Raw genomic sequence first — 15,975 nt, 5'->3', positions numbered from 1 at the left:
GAGACAGGGCAGGTCACAGAGGTTTGTGCAGGGGAACACTGCATTTGGAGATCATAATGCCTTTAGTTTCAAGGAAGTGTTGGCGCATGGCCTAGTGGATAAGGCATCGGACTAGTAACCTGAAGGTCACTGGTTCCAGCCTCAGCTGAGGCAGCGTCTTTGTGTCCTTGAGCAAGGCACTTAACAACACATTGCTCTGTGACGACACCGGTGCCAAGCTGCTTGGGTCCTAATGCCCTTCCCTTGGACAACATCGGTGGCGAGGAGAGGGGAAGGCCTGCAGCTTGGGCAACTGCTGGCCTCCCATACAACCCTGCTCTGTGCCCTGGAAACCTTGCAAGGCTCACGAGGCTAACTGATGCCTATAGTTTCAAGGTAAGTACATAAAAGGGTAGGACTGATCCTCGGGTTGAGATTTTAAATTAGAGAAAGACAACTTTGATAGTATCAGAAAGGATCTGGTAAATGTGGATTGGGGTAGCTTGTTTTCTGGCAAAGTGGGAGATCTTCAAAAGCGAAATTTTGAGAGTGCAGTTTGTATGTTCCTGTTAGAATAGAAGACAAGGTAACAGGTTTATGTAACCTTGGTTTTCAAGAGATATTGAGGCCCTGTTAATAAAAAGGAGGATGCGCAGAGCAGGTATAGGCTGGCAGGAATGAACTAGGTACTTGAGGAGTATAAGAAATGCAAGAGAAAAGGAATCAGAGGGGCTAAATGAAGACATGAAGAAGGAGAGTCCTAAGGGCCTCTATAGATGTATTAGGAGCAAAAGGATAGCAAGGGACAAAATTTGTCCTCTGGAAGATCAGAGTAGTAATCTATGCATGGAGCCGAAGGAGATGGGGAAGATATTAAAAGGATTTTTTGCATTTGTATTTCCTTAGGAGATGGACACAGAGTCTATAGACGTGAAGCAATGTAGCAACAAGGTCATGAGCCCTATACAGATTACAAAAAGTGCAGAAATTGCAGAGGCCCTGGCAGTGATATTTAAAATATCCTTAGCCTTGGGTGAGGTGCTGGAGGATGGGACAAAATCTAATTTTGTTTAAGAATAAGCCAAGAAATTATAGACCAGTGAGCCTGACAGCCATGGGAAAGTTATTAGAAGGTATTCTAAGGGACCAGTTATAGGAGTTTTTGGAAAGATAGGGACTGATTAGGGATTGTCAACATGGCTTTGTGTGTGGTAAGTTGCGTCTAACCAATCTTATCAAGTTTTTCAAGGAAGTTATCAGGAAAGCTGATGAAGGCGAGACAGTGGGCGTTGTCTATGTGGACTTCTCTGTTGCCTTTAGCAAGGCCTTTGACAAGGACCCTCATAGGAGGTTGGTCAAGAAGGTTCAGTCGTTTGGCATTCAAGATGAGGTACCAAATTGGATTAGACATTGGCTTTACAGAAGAAGCCAGAGGATTGTTGTTAAGGGTTGCCTCTCTGACTGGAGGTCTGTGACTAGAGATGTGCCGCAGGGATTGGAACTGGGTCCATTGTTGTTTGTCATCTTCATCAATAATGTGGTCAACTGGATCAGGAAATTTGCTGATTACACCTAGATTGGGGGTGTAGTAGACTATCAAAAATTGCAGTGGGATTTTGGCCAGCTGGAAAAATGAGCTGACGAATGGCAAATGGAATTTAATTCAAACATGTTTGAGGTGTTGTTCTTTGGGAGGACCAACGAGGGCAGGTCTTACATGTGGTGTTCTGTAGGGATCTGTTCTGGAACCCCTCCTCTTTATGATTTTTATAAATGACCTGTTGAAGAAGTAGAAGGGTGATTTAGTAAGTTTGCTGATGACACAGAGGTTGGGGGTGTTGTGGATAGTGTGGAGGGTTGTTAGAGGTTACAGCAGGACATTGATGGGATGCAGAACTGGGCTGAGAAGTGGCTGATAGAGTTCAACCCAGGTAAGTGTGAAGTGCAAACACGAGGAAATCTGCAGATGCTGGAAATTCAAACAACAACACACACAAAATGCTGGTGGAACACAGCAGGCCAGGCAGCATCTATAAGGAGAAGCACTGTCGACGTTTCGGGCCGAGACCCTTCGTCAAGTGTGAAGTGGTTCATTTTGGTAGATCAAATTTGAAGACAGAATATAGTAAGATTCTTGGCAGTGTGGAGGATCAGAGAGATCTTGGGATCCATGTCCATAGGACACTCAAAGCTGCTGTGCAGGTTGACAGTGTTGTTAAGAAGGTGTAGGGTGTGTTGGCATTCATCATCCATGGGATTGAGTTAAAGAGCCGTGAGATAATGTTACAGCTATATAAGACCTTAGTCAGACCCCACTTGGAGTACTGTGTTCATTTCTGGTCACCTCACTACAGAAAAGATGTGGATACTATAGAGAGGGTGCAGAGGAGATTTACAAGGATGTTGCCTGGATTGGAGGGCATACCTTATGAGAACAGGTAGAGTGTATTTGGCTTTTTCTCCTTGGAGATGTGACCTGATAGAGGCGTATAAGATGATGAGAGGCATTGATCTTGTGAATAGCCAGAGGCATTTTTTTTCCCAGGCCTGAAATGGCTAACACAAGGGGGCATAGTTCTAAAGTGCTTGGAAATAAATACAGAGGAGATGTCAGGGGTACATTTTTCACCTGGAGAGTGCTGGGTGCATGGAATGCATTGCCAGCGATAGTGGTAGAGCCGAATGCAATAGGGTCTTTTAAGAAACTCTTAGATAGGTACATAGAGCTTAGAAAAATAGAGGGCTAAGCAGTGGGGTAATTCTAAGCCGTTTCTAGAGTAGGTTACATGGTTGGCACAATATTGTGGGCCGAAGGGCCTGTCATGTGCTGTAGTTTCTATGTACGTGGTGAGCAGTACATAGAACACTGAGGAGTGCGGTAGAACAGGGAGATCTGCAAACACAGATCCGTAATTCCTTGAAAGTGGCTTCACGTGCAGACAGGGTGGTAGAGAATGCTTTTGGCACTCTAACCTTCATAAATCAAAGTATTGAGTACAGGAGATGGGCTGTTATGTCAAAATTGTATAAGACATTGGTGAGGCCTAATTGGAGTAATGTGTGTCACTTACCGACAGGGAAACGTAAATACGTTTGAAAAAGTGCTGAGAAAATTTACAAGAGGTTGCCAGAACTTGAGGACATGAGCTATAAGGAATAGGTTAGGACGTTATTCCCTGGAATGTAGAAGACTGAGGGGAGAGTTGATAGAGGCACACAAAATTATGAAAGGTGTAGATAGGGTAAATGTTAGCAAGCTTTTTCCACTGAGGTTGGACAAGACTACAACTAGAGGTCATGGGTTAAGGGTGAAAGGTGAAATGTCTAAGGGGACCACGAGAGGAAACTTCTTCACTCAGAGGGTGCTGAGAATGTGGAACGAGCTGCCAAAGCAAGTGGTGGATGCAGGTTCAATTTCAACATTTAAGAGAAGTTTGGATAGGTACATGGACGAGAGGGGTATGGAGGGATATGTCCAGGTGGAGGTCGATTGAACTAGGTAGGCCAGACTAGATGGGCCAAACTGCCTATTTCTGTGCTGTAATGTTCTATGACTCTTGGTTTCCTCGAATGCTCTTTCATGTCTTTCTGACTATTCCCACTTTGCTCCTGTCTGTAACAGTGTGTTCAATGGATGCAGCGCCTCCCATCAAACACACACACAATGCTGGAGGAACTCAGCAGGCCAGGCAGAATCTACAGAAAAAAGTACAGTTGACATTTCAGGCTGAAACCCTTCGGCAGGACTGGTGAAAAAATGCTGAGGAGTAGATTTTAAAGGTGGGGGGAGGGGAGAGAGAACCACCAGGTGATAGGTGAAAACTGGAGGGGGAGGGATGAAGTAAAGAGCTGGGAAGTTGATTGGTGAGATGAGGTGAGAGAGGAAAAAGGGGGATGGGAAATGGAGGGGGAGAGGCAAAATGGTTGGAGGCTACCCAAACGGAATATTAGGTGTTGTTTCTGCAACGTAAGTCTGGCCTTATCCCGACAGCGGAGGAGGCCATGGATGGATATATCGGAATGGGAATGGGAAGTGGAATCAAAATGGGTGGCCACTGGGAGATTCCGCTTTTTCTGGTGAACGGAGCATAGACACTCAGTGAAGTGGTCTCCCAATATATGTCGGGTCTCATCGATGTACAGGAGGCCACACCAGGAGCACCAAACACAGTAAATGACCCCAACAGACTCACAGGTGAAGTGTCGCCTCACCTGGAAGGACTGTTTAGGGCCCTGGATGGTAGTGAGAGAGGAGGTGTAGGGGAAGGTGTAGCACTTGTTCAGCCTGCAAGGATAAGTGCCAGGAGGGAGATCAGTGGAGAGGGACGAATGGACAAGGGAGTGGCGTAGGGAGGGATCCCTGTGGAAAGCAGAAAGAGGGGGTGAGGGAAAGATACGCTTGGTGGTAGGATCCCGTTAGAGGTGGTGGAAGTTGGTTTTAACTTGTGTATTTACGTTGCAGGGAGAGAGAAAGAGAGTAATGTGCATGTGTAGACAACAGATTAATGTGCATAGGTAAATTTTCAGTTTATGCGTTGTGCTAAAGTGAGTCATTGCTCTAAATGAAATAGATCCATACTACACCTGGCTCTTGTGTTTTGCTCCTGATAGTTCCTGAAATTACACAATTCAACAGTTTTATACAGCTACAACATCACTTTGCAGCTCTTGAACTCAATTTCCCGACTAATGACAGTCAACAGGCCGTGCACTTTCATAACCACCCTATCAATTTGTGCCCTTAAAAGGCAAACATGAGGAAATCTGCAGATGCTGGAAATTCATGCAACACACACAAAATGCTGGTGGAACGCAGAAGGTCAGGCAGCATCTATAGGTTGAAGCGCTGTCGACGTTTCGGGCCGAGACCCTTCGTCAGGATTCAATTTGTGCAACAGCTTTGAGGGATTATGGACATGAATGCCAAAATCCCTGTATTCCTTCACCCTGCCATTAATATACTCTGCCTTCAAATTTGACTTTCCAAGATGAATCACTTCACACTTTGTCAAGTTGAACTCCATTTGCCACTTCTCAGCCCAGCTCTGCATCCAGTCAATGTCCCATTGTAATCTGTGATACTGTTCACACCACCTACAACTCCACCAACTTTCATGTCATCTGCAAACTTACTAACCCACTCTTCCACTTATTTATCCAAGTCACTGAGTTTTTCAAGTTGATGAAGATGATCGAAGAAGGTAGGGATGTGGATGTTGTCTATATAGATTCTAGTAAGGCATTTGACAAGGCCTCTCATGGGAGGCTCATCCAAAAGATTAAGATACATGGGATCCACAATGAAATACCTTTTGAATTCAGAATTACCCTGCACATAGAAGACAGAAGTGCAGAACACTACTAGTCATGGTCTTCCAGCCAGAATAAATCCCATCCTTCACTAGTAGGGTTCTGTACCACTAGCAGGGTTCTGTACCACTAGCAGGGATCTGTACTGGGATCTCTGGTCTTTGTGATGTATATAAACGATCTGGATGAAAATATAGGTAGGGGAGAAAGTTTGCAGATGATATGAAGATTGATGTTATTGTGGATAGCATAGAAGAACAGTAAAAAATACAGCAGGACACAGATCAGTTCCTTAAACCAGCCAAATACATAGTGTAACTTTATAGGAGATCAAGTGTAAAGGGACAGTACACTATACCTTAACAGTGTTGATGTGCGTGCAGAAGGAACAAGCCCATAGCTTCCTGAAAGTGGCTACACAGTTTGATAGGATAGTAAGAGTGGCAAATGGATTGCGTTCATTTTTCTTTAAGAAACTCAGTTCAAGAGTCAGGAAATTATGTAGCAGGTCCATAAAACTCTAGTTAAACTGCATCTAGAGTATTGGAGGATTTGGAGAGGATGCATGAGGTTTACTAGGATGCTGCCTGGATGAAAAGGCATGTGCCTTACTTTAAATGGTAAGGTTGGCCAGTGTTGGGTTGTGACCTCTGGAATGCGGAGGCTGAGTGGAGATCTGTTGAAGATTTGTAAGATTATCAGATGCATAGACAGACAACAAACATGTTTTTCCCAAAGTGGAAATAACTAATATAGAGAGCATGCATTTAAGGTGAGAGGGGGTAACTTCAAAGGAGAAGTACAAGTCAATTTATTTTACACAAAGAGTGGTGGGTGTCCAGAAAGTGCTACCTGGGGTTGTCATGGAGGCAAATGGGATAGAGGTATTCCAGAGGCTTTAGATAGGTACATGGAAATAGAAGGACATGGACACTGTGTAGGTAGAAGGGATTAGTATAGTTGGGCCTTTGATTTCTAATTTAGTTAGTTAGTTCAGCATTACACTGTTGGCCAAAGGACCTGTTCTCATGCTAGATTGTTCTATCCGTTATGCTCTGTATGTTGTCTGCCTTCTTTACCAACTCAACTTGCAAGTTAACCTTAAGGGAATCCTGAACTTGGACTCCAAAGTCCCTTTGCACTTGCAATTTCAGACCTCATTTGTGAGGCCTCTTCCAAATCTCAGTACTAGATTTATTTTGGGTACTGGACAATATTTATCCTTCAACAGTTAAACAGATTGCTTGGCATTATTACATTGGTGATGGAGTCTTTCAATTCATGAAATGGTTATGATTGCCAAATGAAGAAGCCAGAATAAGAAGGGGTTGGGTGAAGTGGTATACACTAGAAGGTAATAGGTGAAACCAGGTGATGGGGGAAGGGGGTGATGAAGTAAGAAGCTGGAAGGTGATAAGAGGACAAGGCTGCAGGAGGAATCTGATAGAAGAGAGTGGACCATGGGAGAAGGAAGGAAGGTCACTGGAGGAAGGTGATGGGCAGGTGAGGAGAAGAGAAAGGGTAAGAGAGGAGCCCGAATGGGGAATAGAAAAGGAGAGAAAGGGGATGGGAGGAAAAAGAACCAGAAGTTGGAGAAATCGATGTTCATGCCATCAGGTTAGAGGCTATCCAGATGGAATATGAAGTAAATTCACAAACAGGGTCTCGACCCGAATTGTGAACTGTGTACTCTGTCATAGACGCTGCCTGGCCTGCTGAGTTCCTCCAGAATTTTGCATGTACTGCTTTGGAATATGAGTTGATGCTCCTCAAACCTGAGAGTGGCCTCATTGTGGTGCAAGAGGAGGTCATGGACCAACATGTCAGAATGGAAAGGAGAATAAAAATGGTTGAACACCAGGAAATCCTCCTGTAATTAAAATGATTGGCCACCGGGAAATCCCTCGTTACCTAACTTGTTCTGACTTTGTTTTTATTGCCGATTTCAAGGATGTCTCTCTTCTCCCCTTAAATTTAGTTAATATTTCTCTAGAAAATGGAACAGCCGCATTTGTTCAAGATGAGGAGTTGCTCAATATCAAAAATAAACCCATTCTTCTCGCGGATCTCTTGATCCAAATGCCAAACTGCTTCTGTTAATTGGACAAGTTCAACAAGCTTTATCCAACTATCAGATTATTTCAGTGGCACATTCCATCACTGAAGCTGCAAGGAAGGCCACTGAAGCCAGTGGAGCAAACAGCAAGCAGACATACTTTATTGATCCCAAGGGAACATGCCAGGACCTTGCTGCTGCCTACGTTAACAGAGATTCTAACATCATTGCATGGAAGAAGCAAGTTTTCAGTGATACTTAGGATCTCAGTTTCATACACAGGACTACATTTTCTTAAATGTGTGCATTCCGTAGAAAATTTAAAAAATTACAAAATTTACTCACATTTTTCCAAGGTGAAGCAAATGAAAGTCAAGTGGTAGGGGAAATTAGAAGTAACAAATAACATTATCACTTGAGAACCTAGTTTGTAATCACACAGAATACCCACCTTCTCTAGTGTGCATGGGAATCAAGTAATTGGATGATACAAGTCATTTATGTTCCTGAGAGTCAGTATCTCAGAGGATCTATCCCAGGCCCAATACATCGATGCAGTTACAAAGAAGGCATGGCAGCAGCTATATTTCATTAGGAATTTGAGGAGATTTAGTATGCACATTTCTACAAACGTACTGTGGAGAGCACTTTAACTGGCTGCATCAACATCCGGTATTGCTGGGTGAGGGGTGCGGTGTGTTTTGGCGCTACGCATGATTGAAATAAGCTCCAGAACTTTGTAAACTCATTCAGATCCATCATGGACAGCATCCAGGACATCTTCAGAAAGGTGGCATCCATCATTAAGGGGCCTCATCATCCAGGACATACCCACTTCTCATTGCTACCATCAGGGAGCAAGCTTCTTTCCCTTTGCCATCAGACTTCTGAATGGACACTGAAGGTATGGATACTACCTCACTACTTTTTCTTCTTTTTGCAGTACAGTTACTTAATTTAACCTCTATATATACACACACACTTCTTATTGTAACTTAGTTTTTATTATGTATTGCAATGTACTGCTGCTACATAAAAGCAAATTTCTCAACGTATGTGCGATTTAATCCTGATCCTGAATACAGCGAACTGTATCATACGACAGAGAGGTGGGAGGGGATGGGGAAATTTAAGAAAGGATCCCCACCATTGATACACTACTGTCAGGAAGGAGGTACAGAAGCATCAGGACTAGGACTGCCAGACAGGGTAACAGCTTCTTCCCCTAGGCTGTGAGACTAATGAATATCCTGCCACCACTGAGGTCCTGTCATTAGCTTTCTGTATTGTTTACCTGTGCTGCTCACCACATGCGTATTTGAATTATATTTGTTAACTAATTTGTGGTAATATTTTGCTTTACGTGCTCTGTGTGCTCAGTGTTTTGTGCTTTGGAGGAATGTTTGGTTGTATACGTGGGGCAGCACAGTACTGTAGTGAGAAGCACAACGCTTTACAGTACAGGTGAGCTGGGTTCGATTCCTGCTGCTGCCTGAAAGGCGTTTGCACACACGTGCCATGACCACGTGGGCTTCCTCCCTCAGTCTAAAGACCCACCGATTGGTCATTATAAATTGTTCCATGATTAGGCTAGCATTAAATCCGGGGATTGCTGGGTGGTGTGGCTTGAAGGACCCTGCATCTCAATAAACAAACAAATAAAAAAATAAATATGTACAGTCAGATGACAATAAACTTGAACTTGAGAAATTCTGCCCAAGAGTATTTCCATTGCACTGGCACAGTTATATGTATAATTTATTACCATAATCAATGCAATATGCAATTCCAATTAAAGATTTATAATAATCCTAGTAACTTGCAGCCAGGCAATGTACAAGTAACAATGGGACTTGCATAGTGCTGAATCAATTAATCAAGCACGTTTTATCATAGACGTCAAAGCCGGAGCAGAGGGGGTGATGATAATGGTGTCAGTGACAAACGGGCGGAATGATACAAGTGCTGGCATTATTTTGGATAAAAGTGAATAAATCAGAATCAGGTTTAAGATCACCAGCATGTGTCATGAAATTTGCTGTTTTGTGGCAGTACTATGCAATGCATAATAATAAAAAACTATATATTACAACATGCATATTTATATAATGAATTAGTGTACCTGAGTGTGGTGCAAATAGGTGACAACAAAATTTGAAAATTTAATTATTTTATTGAAATTATCAAAAATAAAAACCAACTGAGAGAGAGGAGAGGGCACTGGATTCAACAGTTTGAATTCAGTGGTCACACTGGAAGACTATAACATACCTTGTCAGCAGTGAAGATCCTGTTCACTAATTATTATTTTACTTGCACATTAATAGATACTAAAATTTGAGGCATCATTCAAGTGAGTATTTTTTAAATAACTGAAAATATTTTGCTGAATATTAATAAAAACTGGGAGGAAAAGAAATCCTCTAAATTGACACACAAAATGCTGGTAGAACACAGCAGGCCAGGCAGCATCGATAGGGAGAAGCGCTATCGACATTTCGGGCTGAGACAATTGAAAAGGTTTCTGTGAACTGTGGGTCTTGAAAGATTCGGGCAGCACAGATTTAGTTCAGTTCTGAGACAGGCAGTCCACTTTGAGGTTCCTTGTCATGTCTTGGTGAAACACGTTATGGCTTGTTCAAGCATCATCAGAGGCCAAATAGAGTGGTCCTAGACCCAGTGGGATGGAGTAACATGACAGGCAATGGAAAATTCAGGATTATTTCTGCAGACTGAATCATGACTCTCTGAAAAGTGGTCACTCTAGCTGTATTTGGCCTTTCCAATGTAGATGACATGATATTATGAGAACAGAATCAACTCATCAGCACATTTATTAAGTGCATTTTCTATTGAAATATGCACAAACTGATCCAAAACCTCTACAGAAAACTCCACAAAGTTTTCTGAATAATTCTGCCTGGACCAGGCAAGCTAAAAGTACTTTTTAAACACACACAAAATGCTGGAGGAAATCAGCAGGTCAGGCAGCATCTATGGAAATGAATAAACAGTCAATGTTTCAGGCTGAGATACCTCATCAGGACTGGAAAGAACGTGATTTGCTGAATTCCTCCAGCATTTTGTATGTGTTACTCTCGATTTTCAGCATCTGGAGAACCTCGTGTTTATAATAGTCTTTTGCATTAAAGACTATTTCCAGCACACTGTCTCTATCCATCAGTCATAAACATTCTGGTACTTTGTCAGGACAAGCTAATGTTCTTTGGGAAATTGAAGTATAGTTTAAGCATAAACTTCACTTTGTGGGAGGTTCAGCATTTGCAAGTTACCTGCACTAACTCAACAGTCTGAATTAATGGCTGCTTCACCAAGAAATGACAAGGAACCTCAAAGTGGACTGCCTGTGTCAGAACTGAACTAAATCTGTACTGCCTGAATCTTTCAAGATCCACTGTTTGCAGAAACCTTTTCAATTTAGGGGATTTCTTTTCCTCCCAGTTTTTATTAATATTCAGCAAAATAAATTATTTTCAGTTATAAAAAACTTGGATCACTTGAGTGATGCCTCAAATTTTAGTATCTATTAATGCACAGGTAAATTAAAATAATAATTAGACACTACTTCTGCCTTTATTTTATTTTTCAATGAATTCTTTTTCTTTCACATATTAATCCAATTTCCATCTGTACTTTAATGGTTCTGTTATTTTTGAATTACCATCATGCAAATAGCCAGTAGTACTGCAAAATAGGGGTTGGTCAGTAAGCAACTGAGCCTTTCAAAAGTCATGCACAACATTCAGAAAGCAAATTTAACCGATAATGTAATATTTGCCATGTTGACACTTATTGTTGGCACAGAACCTTGCTTTTCACTGGTAAAGTGAATTTCCAAATAGGCCTTCGGAGTGCCATTTTGATCAGTTAAAACCAGACTATTAAAGTGCCAAAAATAAGCTGCTAAAAAAGAATATTTATCTCAACTAGCATGTGACCGTGTGTACTAATAATGTTTCTTCCCATTTCATCTACAGATTTCCATTTTTCAAAAAGACAATTCTATCCTTTCTTACGTGAATACATTCATTTTAAATTCATTTAAGACATCTTCCCCAATTTCTTCCTGCAATTGAATATACATGTCAGTTATGTTGATTCAAAGTACATTTATTATCAAAGTATATATGCAGCATACAATCCTAAGCTTCACCTTTCCACAGCCAGCCTTGGAACAGACACACACTATGGAACCTATTCAAAGAAAAACATTTAATTCTCAATGCATATAAAATAAAAATTACAGAAGTGGCAAAATAAAAACCAGTGAAAAACACAAAACTCCGACTCCCGAAGTCACTGAAGGAGGCATGTTCAGTTCAATCTAGTGCTGTCGTTTGTATACAAGTGTCATATTTCCCTTTTTATTTTAGTGTACGTATTGTATTTGTGTGCCAAAGTTTTAGACTCTCCCACACACTAACGTTCTCTCCATGCATGCCACAAGTCATCTGTAATTTTACAATTCTCTATTGCCAAAGCTTATCAGTTTAAGTCTTTCTTAGTTGTAATATATCAGTGTCTGTAGATAGATAGATAGATAGATAGATAGATAGATAGATACTTTATTCATCCCCATGGGGAAATTCAAGTTTTTTTCCCAATGTCCCATACACTTGTTGTAGCAAAACTAATTACATACAATACTTAACTCAGTAAAAAATATGATATGCATCTAAATCACTATCTCAAAAAGCATTAATAATAGCTTTTAAAAAGTTCTTAAGTCCTGGCGGTTGAATTGTAAAGCCTAATGGCATTGGGGAGTATTGACCTCTTCATCCTGTCTGAGGAGCATTGCATCGATAGTAACCTGTCGCTGAAACTGCTTCTCTGTCTCTGGATGGTGCTATGTAGAGGATGTTCAGAGTTTTCCATAATTGACCGTAGCCTACTCAATGCCCTTCGCTCAGCTACCGATGTTAAACTCTCCAGTACTTTGCTCACGACAGAGCCCGCCTTCCTTACCAGCTTATTAAGACGTGAGGCGTCCCTCTTCTTAATGCTTCCTCCCCAACACGCCACCACAAAGAAGAGGGCGCTCTCCACAACTGACCTATAGAACATCTTCAGCATCTCACTACAGACATTGAATGACGCCAACCTTCTAAGGAAGTACAGTCGACTCTGTGCCTTCCTGCACAAGGCATCTGTGTTGGCAGTCCAGTCTAGCTTCTCGTCTAACTGTACTCCCAGATACTTGTAGGTCTTAACCTGCTCCACACATTCTCCATTAATGATCACTGGCTCCATATGAGGCCTAGATCTCCTAAAGTCCACCACCATCTCCTTGGTCTTGGTGATATTGAGACGCAGGTAGTTTGAGTTGCACCATATCACAAAGTCCTGTATCAGTTTCCTATACTCCTCCTCCTGTCCATTCCTGACACACCCCACTATGGCCGTGTCATCAGCGAACTTCTGCACATGGCAGGACTCCGAGTTATATTGGAAGTCTGATGTGTACAGGGTGAACAGGACCAGAGAGAGCACGGTTCCCTGCGGCGCTCCTGTGCTGCTGACCACCGTGTCAGACCTACAGTCTCCCAACCGCACATACTGAGGTCTATCTGTCAAGTAGTCCACTATCCAATCCACCATGTGAGAGTCTACTCCCATCTCCGTTAGTTTGTGCCTTAAGATCTTGGGCTGGATGGTGTTAAAGGCACTAGAGAAGTCAAGGAATGTAATCCTCACAGCACAACTGACCCCATCTAGGTGAGAGAGTGATTTGTGCAGCAAATACGTGATAGCATCCTCCACTCCCACCTTCTCCTTATACGCAAACTGAAGAGGATCCTGGGCGTGCCTGGTTTGTGGCCTCAGATTCTGTATTATCAGCCGCTCCATGGTCTTCATCACGTGCGACGTCAAGGCAACAGGTCTGAAGTCATCCAACTCCTTTGGTTGTGGTTTCTTCGGTACCGGGACAATACAGGATGTTTTCCACTGTCTGGGTACTCTTCTCTGCTCCAGGCTCATGTTGAAGATGCGCTGTAGTGGTTCTCCCAGCTCAGTCGCACAGGCCCTCAGTAATCGTGGGGAAACTCCATCCGGTCCAGCCGCCTTGCTGGTACAGATCTTCCTCAGTTGACCTTCCACCTGTGCAGCCGTAATCCTGGGCGTGGGCAAGGTCTCCTGTGAGTGGCTATTTTCCTGTAAGGGAAGTAAGCCTGGTGTGGATTTCTGCGGTGAGGATGAGATTGAGCTGTCGAACCTGTTGAAGAAGTTGTTCAGCTGGTTCGCTTTCTCCACATCTCCACTTATGTTTGCCCCCCGCTTTGCACCGCATCCGGTGATGATCTTCATCCCATCCCACACCTCCTTCATGCTTTTTTTCTGCAGATTTTGTTCTAGCTTCCTCCTATACTTTATATAGAACCCCTTTTTTTTAAAAAAAGGTTGAAGACTCAGTCAGTTCCATCATAAGCAATAGCTTCCCGACTGTCCAGGACCTGTTTAAAAGGCAATGCCTCAAAAAGGCAGCATTAATCATTATGGACCGCCGTCATCCAGGATGTCCTCTTTTCTTATTACTCCCATTGGAGAGGAGGTACAGGAGCCTAAAGACGCACACTCAGTGTGTTAGGAACAGCTACCTCCTTGGCCATCAAATTCCTGAAGCAACAACAAACCAGTCCATGAACACTACCACTCTATATGGGCTTTTTGCACTACTTATTTAATTTTTAGATGTATGTTTCTTATGGTTGTTATGTATTACACCGTAAAGTTGCTGTATAACAACAAATTTCATGATATATGTCAATAGTAAATGCATTTACTTGATGTTAAACCATCAGACCAAAGCTATAGGAGAATTAGGCCATTTGGCCCCTCGAGTCTGCTCCGTCATTTCATCATGGCTGACCCATTTTCCTCTCAGCTCCAAACTCCTGTACAACAAATTTTTGATAGGCATTATAGGGCTAAAATACAGTTCCAGATTTTTATTTTATAATTGTTAGATATTTTTGTTTAGAATCTTTTGAGAACAAGTCCAAGTGTTTTGGAGTTTAACTGCTGATTTTTTCCCCTTAACAAGTGTTTTTTTGAGACGTGAATAATCACAGGTATTTCTAGCCCATCCCAATTGCCTCTCAACTGCCAGTCAGTGGGGTGAAGGGATTTACAAACATTGCTAGGTGAGAAGTTCCAAGGTTTTGATGTAGTGACAGTGAAGGAATGATAACATATTTCCAAGCCATGACAATGTGCAAGTTGACATACAAGCTGAGCTTTCCAGCTTTGGGTGCTCTATAAATCTGCTACCATTGTCCTCAGCAGCAGTCCCATGCTTGGATGATGCTGTCAAAAATACCCAACTATTTTCTACAATGCACTTTGAGGATAATAGTGATATAAGGGGTGAATTTTAAGATGGTGAACAAGGCAAGAACATAATGTGCAGCTTTGTTCTGGATTATGCTGAGCTTTAGCCATTGAGTACCCCAGCACAGAATCAGGTCCTATGGACCATCTAGTCTGTGCCATACTGTTATTCTGCCTAATCCCATCAGCCTGCACCTTCCATCCATATATTTATCCAAATTTCTCTTCAAACCCACATCCATTGACCTTTGATGGTCATTGGAACTGCGCTCTTTCAGGCAAGTGGAGAATAGTCCATCACTCCCTTGTGCCTTGTAAATTAAGAGAAGTCTTTGCATCAATATTACATATTGGGACTGTAAATTGCTACTGCTACGACTGCATGTGGATGGCTGAGTGGATCTGGTCAATAACTCCCGGAGAGCTGACAGTGGGGGAAAATTGATAATCTTAAAGTTACTGAACATAATGAGGACGTAGTCAGTCACTTCTTTGTTATAAGCGGTCCTCGATCAGCACTTCAGGCACACATACACATGGCCACTTCATTAGGTAGACCTTCCCATTAATGCAAATATCTAATCAGCAAATCGTGTGGAAGCAACTCAATGTATAAAAGCATGCAGACATGGTCAAGAGGTCCAATTGTTGTTCAGAGCAAACATCAGAATGGGAAAGCAATTGTGGCTTTGACCATGGAACGATTGGCAATACCAGGCAGAGCTATTTGAGCATCACTGAGACTGCTGATTTCTTGGGATTTCCGTGCACGTTTCTAGAGTTTCTAGAGAATAGTGTGGAAAAAAAATCCAGTGATCGGTGATTCTGCGGGTGACAATACTTTGTTACTGGGAGAGGTCAGAGGAGAATGGCCAGGCCAGTTCAAGCTGACAGGAAGGTGACAGTAACTTGAATAACCATACATTACAGCAGTGGTATGCAGAAGAGTGCATCTGAAAGCACAACACCTCAAACTTTGAAGTGGATGCGCTACAGCAGAACAAACATATAGTACACTCACTGGCAACTTTATTAGTCATAGGAGGTACCTAATAAAGTAGCCATTGACTGTATGTAATTAACATTTTTTGCAAATAGCTCTTTACTAATCCGTGAAGGACACAAAATGAACAAGAATGCCAAATAACACAGCATATCCTCTGGATTGTCTCCTGTGAAAATTAAGCATACTCTAATATAATAAAATTTTAAAAACACATTAGATATCAGCAAGTACACTTCACTTTATGGATAGAATGTATGCATGTCACACAGCA

Source organism: Hemitrygon akajei, chromosome 2, assembly GCF_048418815.1.
Source record: "Hemitrygon akajei chromosome 2, sHemAka1.3, whole genome shotgun sequence".
Lineage (NCBI taxonomy): Eukaryota > Metazoa > Chordata > Chondrichthyes > Myliobatiformes > Dasyatidae > Hemitrygon > Hemitrygon akajei.
The sequence above is the reverse complement of the archived record's forward strand: the minus strand, read 5'-3'. Positions refer to the sequence as shown.